The sequence below is a fragment of the Penaeus vannamei genome, chromosome 22 (assembly GCF_042767895.1).
Source record: "Penaeus vannamei isolate JL-2024 chromosome 22, ASM4276789v1, whole genome shotgun sequence".
Taxonomy (NCBI): Eukaryota; Metazoa; Arthropoda; class Malacostraca; order Decapoda; family Penaeidae; genus Penaeus; species Penaeus vannamei.
Window position 1 is genome coordinate 33,132,592 of NC_091570.1, and position 7,500 is coordinate 33,140,091.

The 7,500-nt window shown below is 47.6% G+C and overlaps 1 protein-coding gene across 1 annotated transcript in view; it reads left to right on the top strand.

Moving 5' to 3' along the window:
* The window catches only part of LOC113811035 (protein slit), a gene marked incomplete in the record, with an annotated part of 454,281 nt that overhangs the window by 314,446 nt on the left and 132,335 nt on the right, over window positions 1-7,500 (top strand).

The following is a 7,500-nucleotide window of genomic DNA, read 5'->3' on the forward strand; positions in this document are numbered from 1 at the left end:
GAGAGAGAAAAGGTGCATAACCGTGTCTCAAAGGGCACGTTGAGGGCTGTATGTACACCTTTATATGAATATGCATACTTACACACACACACATGCACATACACACATGGAAACAAAAGTATACATGGCTGATATAAAAAATGTGGATGTCTCACAAGAATGGAGTCTAGAGAGAGACAGACAGACAGAGAGAGGGAGAAGGGGAGAGGGGGGGGGGGGGAAGAGGGCGAGGGAGACTTTAGAAGACGAGGCTCCGGAGGCGGAATGGGAGAGCAGCATTAGAGTCTGAGTGATGGCAATCCCTTAATTCGATGCACGACATTTTCAACTCGAGTTTTACATTCACGCTTTACGATAATGAAGAGAGACACATGTGGTTCTCAAATACATCACCAACTTTAAGGAGCCAAGGGACGTGTTTACTATGTCGACGCGGCCCACGTGAGGGCGTGGTGCCCGTGTGGACTGAGGAGAGGGAAATACACTCGCCTGTGCTAGAATGGTTGAGAGAAGACCTTCACTTAACGACATGGTGATTGGTGTTTATAATCCACATAAACAAGCAGCAAAGTGGGTCATAAATCACGGAAGTCAGCGGCGCGTCTCTCAGGTGGAGCAGCCTCGGAGGGCACTCGGGTCGTGGTCAGGAGCATTGATTTTAATGCGACTTCGGGCTTGCTTGTGGCAGTGAAAGCAAGGCGATGGGGCGACTCGGGTTCCTTCTCCTGGCGGACAGTATCACAGATCCCTTCTGTTGATGTTTATTTGTGGATTACATGTTTCGTGTCTTGGCATAATTTTTTCGCAATCTTTGAATAGACGCATGACATCCTGTCTTGTTCATTCTTTTCCTGATTGTTTAGTATGATTTAGTGCTCGAACGCCCGTGGAAATGATTCACGTCTCCAAATCCCTATTTCTCTCGGTCGCGTTGCCTGTCGACTGGAGGCGGGGCCGGGGACAGATCCTTCGTGAAAGCTCCGGGGATCCCGTCCAAAGACGTCAGTGTCACACTCAAGCCGTTCAGCTTTATGCGCCCAATCGTTAGCCACTTACTCCTGAAGGCAGCCCCTGGCCTTCAGCCCCGGACCCCGGCCCAGACCCCAGCCCGCCCACCGCACGACGACCCATCCTCGCGCTCGCTGGCGGTCACACCCTTCGGTAATGAAGCTAATTTCTGCGGCCCGGGCGTAACTGAACTAATTCCCGCGCGCAGGGGAATTCCCTCCATGATTGTTATCCTGAATAAGTCTTGCATATTAACCTCGTGATTCGCAATCCATTTCCTCCCGATTTTTAGGGGGAGCGAGGAAGCCGATTTCGGGGGAGGTCGCGGGGCCATGATTGGGCTGATTATCGGAGACCAGAAGGGCCTCCGCCTCTCCTTGTTCACACGCATCCGCCGATGTTATCACGGGCGGAGCTGGGGGCGGCGGGGGCGGCTGCCTCTTTACTTGATTAAACGCCGCGATAGTGACGTGTGCAGCAATTACGGCGGCGATCATCTCAGGTAATTCGGTAGCGCGCCCGGAAGTGACAGACTCTCACGGCTCTCTGGCAATGAGGCAGCATGAGGCGGCGGCAGATGGTCGGTGGATCCGCGATTCAATATCAATCTGCAGTTGTTCTTCTGCAAGGAAACGACACGACGATCAGAGCAAAGTCCTTACTGAGAACCGAACTCCACGAAGGCTTCAATTTAGGCAGCTGCAACAGATGCTTCACGAAAACTATTTGTCATGTGATCAAATTGAAAAACAAGGACGCTGAATTTTTTTTCGACATTATCGACAGCGCTCATTTCACTGAGATCAAAGTTTATCCATTTCTAAAACAAATGAAGCTCTCACTGATAAGGACGCATGGTATCCTGCTTCTCCAGAGGGACAAGCGACACGGATGGCGGAGGGCGGCGGCGCTGTGCCCCCGGAGGCGCTTGTAAAGCCATTGTTAAATTTGTTCATCTAATTGTCACTTTATGGCTCTCGTGGCCGGGCGCTCGGCCGCCGGGCCCTCGTCTCGGCAACTGGGGGAGGCTGCTGGCTTTGCTTTTCTTTGCTGTGCTCATTACTCACTGTATGTATGCACATATGCGTTAATATATATATATATATATATATATATATATATATATATATATATATATGTGTGTGTGTGTGTGTGTGTGTGTGTGTGTGTGTGTGTGTGTGTGTGTGTGTGTGTGTGTGTGTGTGTGTGTGTGTGTGTGTGTGTGTGTGTGTGCGTGTGTGCATGTGTGTGCGCGCATGCTTAGGTTTATGTTCATATATTTAGCGATTTATTGTTTTTTCATTCATTCATTCATTTATTCCTGTATGCGGACACTCACTCCAAAAGCTTAGACTTGCTTATCGAAAGCATATCTTCAAACCTGATTCACAGGTCTGACTGGATTTTTTTCTTTCGCATGTGCTTATTGGTCGCGAGTTTTATATAATATATCCGCTTCTGCCATTGTCCCACGAAGGAAGTGCCCGCGGCTCGAAGGCCTCTGCCGCTGGAAAAGCAACTCTTATCGGGAGACGCTGCAGGCCGTGGAGCCCCAGGGTGATGGTGTAAGCCTCGCGTCAGTCAGTGTAAAGGTTGTTGTTTACCGTTTAAATAGCTGTTGTGATACTTACTTTGTCCTTGGTCCTTGTTTTATTTCTCTATTTATGATTTTGTGCCCGTAATACTTTATTTCTTTGTATTTACGAATAGGAGAGAGGATCCTATGAGTAGGAGAGAGGATCCTATGAGTAAGAGAGAGGATCCTATGAGTAGGAGAGAGGATTTTTGGATTTTTGGATTTTTGGGAAACGTTCAGCAACCTCGGCTGAGGAGTTTTCCCTCTTCATTTTCCTCGCTTCGCATTCCCCATTCGCCAGGCCAGCCTCCGCGCGCACTCCCTCAGACAGGAGACCGGGATGGCTCGGAGCGGCCGACGACATTTTAGGGCATGGTGGGCGAGGCTGAAGGTCGCGCGCGCGAAGTCCGGCCGGGCAGGTGTGAGGGAAGGGAAGGGAAGGGGGAGTGTGAGGGGTCCATCTTGGAAATCTCTTTGTAAAAACTATGTAACTAGAATATAGAAATTTAGATGGAGAAGAAAGGGTGAGGTTAATCTGCAGATCAGATTATAGGAAAAGACTCGTGTTAATAAGCAATAAATAGTGAAGATATTTTGAGGCTGAGGTGCGTAGAGGCAGTGATGTGGCATTCCTGTCGACCGTGGAGCGAAACAGCAATAAAGCACATCGTGTCTGAGGGGAAGTCTAGGTAGGAAATGGGGTTGAGTGCCAGTATTAGCGCCTACTTGAGTCACATCGCCAGGAGGTGACGTGAGGAGGCGCCCTGATAGCCTCGCGTCACGCTAGCTCAGCACGCTCAGCATGAACCGCCGCTGCACTCTCCTTCCGCGGCCTCTGCATCGCCTCGCAGGAATTGCAACTGTCCTGTTTTTGTTTTGTTTTTGTTTTTTCTTTCTTTTTTCTTTCCCAGATGTTCTTGTGGGGGGTATGGACATGGCAATACATTTTTCTTTATTGCTGTACTTTTTTATTTAGTGGATTATTGAACGGAAATAATACCGGCAATGGAGATGATAACACAGTGGATGAATACACATGGGTGATTGTAAGTTAACTTACATGCAAAATAGCAATGGTGATGATAAAGTGGCTACACTATCTACAGATAATTTCCTTGAAAGATAGGACCATTGTGAGTGCCACGGTCGTGTGTGTGCCAAGCGATTGAGGGAGAGAGAGAGAGAGAGAGAGAGAGGGAAGAAAGAAATATATTTCCCTTTAATTCACCGGGGAAGACTAATCAACAAGAAAGAGAATGAAATGTAACTAAGCGCTGAGAGTGACGGAGACAGGAGCACTGGGATGTTGTGAGCATCTTGCCGAGTCTGTCCCCACTCGCATACTGTAGGCCAGACAGTTGCAGTACAAGAAAAAACAAACAAAAAAAATGTAGATGGAGAGGAGACATTCGTTTATGTCTTGTATTACTTGTGTTATTTGCTTCTGATTAGTATATACTTCGCCCTCATGCTTTTAGTTACATATGGTAGGGGAACGCGAGACACATAGGTTATATATTTTATTTTAAGTAAGGCGGGGATGCAGTATATATTTTAACTGACATGTAGACGTTAAAAGGTAAGGTTCGGACGTAGAGATTTTTTTTTATTCCGTTTAGTATGCATTTATACGTCAATCAGAATCAGCTGCAACACCAGCCAAGATACCTTTCCCTAAATCGGCAGGATGCAAGAGGTATTACAGACACTATGATGCTTCATATGATGCTTCACTGAATAATAACAATGATAACATTATGTGGCAGGGTATTAGATTGTGTGATAGATTCCCCACCTTCGCTGTTTGGCAAGCATGTAACAGATCTTAATTTTCCCTGCATTTTTTTAAATTTTATTTATTTATTTATTATTATTATTATTTATTATTTTTTTTTTGGGGGGGGGGGCATGCAGATTCCGGAGTTGACACCCCTCCCCCCCTCTCCCCCCGCCGCGTGGCCGTCCCCTCAGAACCCCCCCCCCCCCCAACGCGTCCAGGGCCTCCTAGGTCATCGTCTCATCCGGATAGTTAAAAACGCGCTGTGCAAATCACACGACCTTTGCCTATCAGTATTTGCGTCCATCTTCTTTTTATTGTCGTTTTCTTTTCTCCCTTTCTGTTTACTCCCTTTGTCTCGGGTGTTTACCTCTTCTCGGTTTTTATTTAGTTCCTCTTTCATCTCCCAATCCCCCGTTTACTTTTCTCAGTCTTGCCTCTTATGCCGTTTCTTCTTTCCTTGTCTTGTGCGTGAGCCTGTTTTTCATCTCCTTGCCAGACCCTCTCCTCCTCGGCCGCCGGCTGGCTGCTCCGATTCTCTTTATCCTCCTCCCTTCCTCTCGCATTTCTCTTCTTTATTCAGTTTTCTGTTTCCTTGCCGCTTGTTTATCGTCGTTTGCTCATATCATCCATTCGGGAATTTGGTTTTATGGCGTTCAAAGAATCGTTAGAGTAGAAAAATAAAATGATAATGGTTGTGTTGACAAATTATGATCAATATTTTCATGATAGTTCAATAAGCTTTTGCCATAAACTACGTAAGGTAATCGTTCCCTATCACCCTTTGCAGTCTTGTCATTATCATTTATTTATTTTTTTATTATTGTTATCATCCTCTTTCCTCACTTCCAATATTCCCTTGTTATTCCCCTGCGTCCCTCCCCTTGCCCTCTCCGCCCGACCCCCCCCTTCTCTGCACTACCCCTTCCCTCCCCGCCCTACCCCCTCCCCTTCCTCGCCCGACCCCCTTCCTTCCCCTCCCTACCCCCTCCCCTTCCTCGCCCGACCCCCTTCCCTCCCCTCCCTACCCCCTTCCCTCTCCGCCCGACCCCCTTCCTTCCCCTCCCTACCCCCTCCCCTTCCTCGCCCGACCCCCTTCCTTCCCCTCCCTACCCCCTTCCCTTCCCGCCCTACCCCCTCCCCTTCCCCTCCCTATCCCCTCCCCTTCCTCGCCCGACCCCCCTTCTCCGACCTACCCCCTCCACTCCACGCCCTAACACCCCCCCCCCTCGCCGCCCCCCGCACGGCTGCCTGCCCCGTGTAGATGTGTTAGATCTGATTACTCGTCGCCTTCTTGATTTAATTAGCCTGCGTCGTGCGGGAGAGCTTAAACACCTGCTGGCCTGCCCGTCCCGATCAGGCCGCGTCCTTCCTCCGGCCTGCGCTGCCTGCCCCGCTCGCGCCCCTTGGCTGGCGTCCGGATGGGGCCTCCGCTCGGGCGAGAGCGCGCTCCTTTGGAAGCCGATCTACGGTGTGGATACATACAAGACACACACGTGCGAGCGCATATATATATATGTATATATATATATATATATATATATATATATATATATATATATATATATATATATATATATATATATATATATGTATATATATATATTTATATATTTATATATTTATATATATATATTTATATATATATATATATATATATATATATATATATATATTTATGTATGTTTGTATGGATGGATGGATGTATATCCCTGTTTCCGTTCAAAGGCCGTTCTTCCTTCCATCAGTTTTACGTCCAGCATCATACTGTAACGTCTCCATCTTCCCGAAATCAATTATTCAAGCTCTACCGGACCCGCGCTGAATATGTCGACGACGTCAACTTCCGAAGTCCCAAGTTCTCTCTCTCCCGCTCGGCTTCGCTCCCTCGCCAGCTCAGTAGTCATGGCAAGTTGCTGCTCATTGCCTTAAGTGTGTGGCATGTGTTGCCTGTGTCGCCTGGCTCTCTGTCATCCGTCATCATTGCCCTTGTGACAGCTGGTCTACGTGTTTTTCATTTCATGCCTCCACGTCTACTGTCTCTCGTCTGTCCCTCTCTCTTTTCTCTTTTTTTTCGGTTCTTCTCTTCTTTCCTCCTTACTTTCAGTTTTCTTTTCATGTCTTCCCTTCCCTTCTTTTTCTCTCTATATTTCATTCTCTCTCTCTCTCTCTCTCTCTCTCCCTCCCTCTCTCTTTCTTTCTTTCTTTCTTTCTTTCTTTCTTTCTTTCTTTCTTTCTTTCTTTCTTTCTTTCTTTCTTTCTTTCTTTCTCTCTCTCTCTCTCTCTCTCTCTCTCTCTCTCTCTCTCTCTCTCTCTCTCTCTCACTCTCTCTCTCTCTCTCTCTCTCTCTCTCTCTCTCTCTCTCTCTCTCTCTCTCTCTCTCTCTTTCTGAGAATTCTCTGATGTTTGGCAATTACCGACTCCCCGAATAAAACCCGAAAGGCGACATTTTGACTGGCGATTTCGGATTTGAGAGCCATTTTAAATCAGAGGCAAAGCAGCAGAGGGCGACGAGGGTGCAGGTGTTGCAGTGTTTAATGCTGTTATTGTTGAGAACTAGAATAAGGTATGTTTTCGTTCGCTGCTTCTCCGGCACATCAGCTGTTTCCTTCTCGCTGACTCACAGGTAACAGGATTATGGTAATATTAAGCTAACATTTAAATAACGATCCGCATGGGGTAATTACCTGGGGCGAGGGAGGAAACAGATCGAGCGCCTCGCCTAACTCCTTGAAGGTTGTTTCTCTAGTGTTTCTTTTGTCATTTTTTTCTACAATAAGGCAGCCTGTATCGTCTAAAAACTATGCTGTGATCATTTTCATTACACTGCGACTACGGCATGACCACATTCTGTACCTCAGAGTGCCGCGGCCTCTCCCAAACTACACTTTCTATAGTGTACCCATAATTAACCGACATGTTTGACAATACTGTGTACTGTGTGATCCAGGTCTGACCCAGGTATGGCCCCATGCAGCCCACCCATGTGTTATTCATGAGCAGCGCCCCGAGAACGTGCGGCTTCTCCACCGCCAATTTCCCATCTAGGGGCGGCGTCTTAGGCTGGTGGAGGCTCGGCAGGTCGAGGGAGGTCTTCCGAGGGGCATGTAGGGTGAGGGAGATAATAGATGCACGGCCA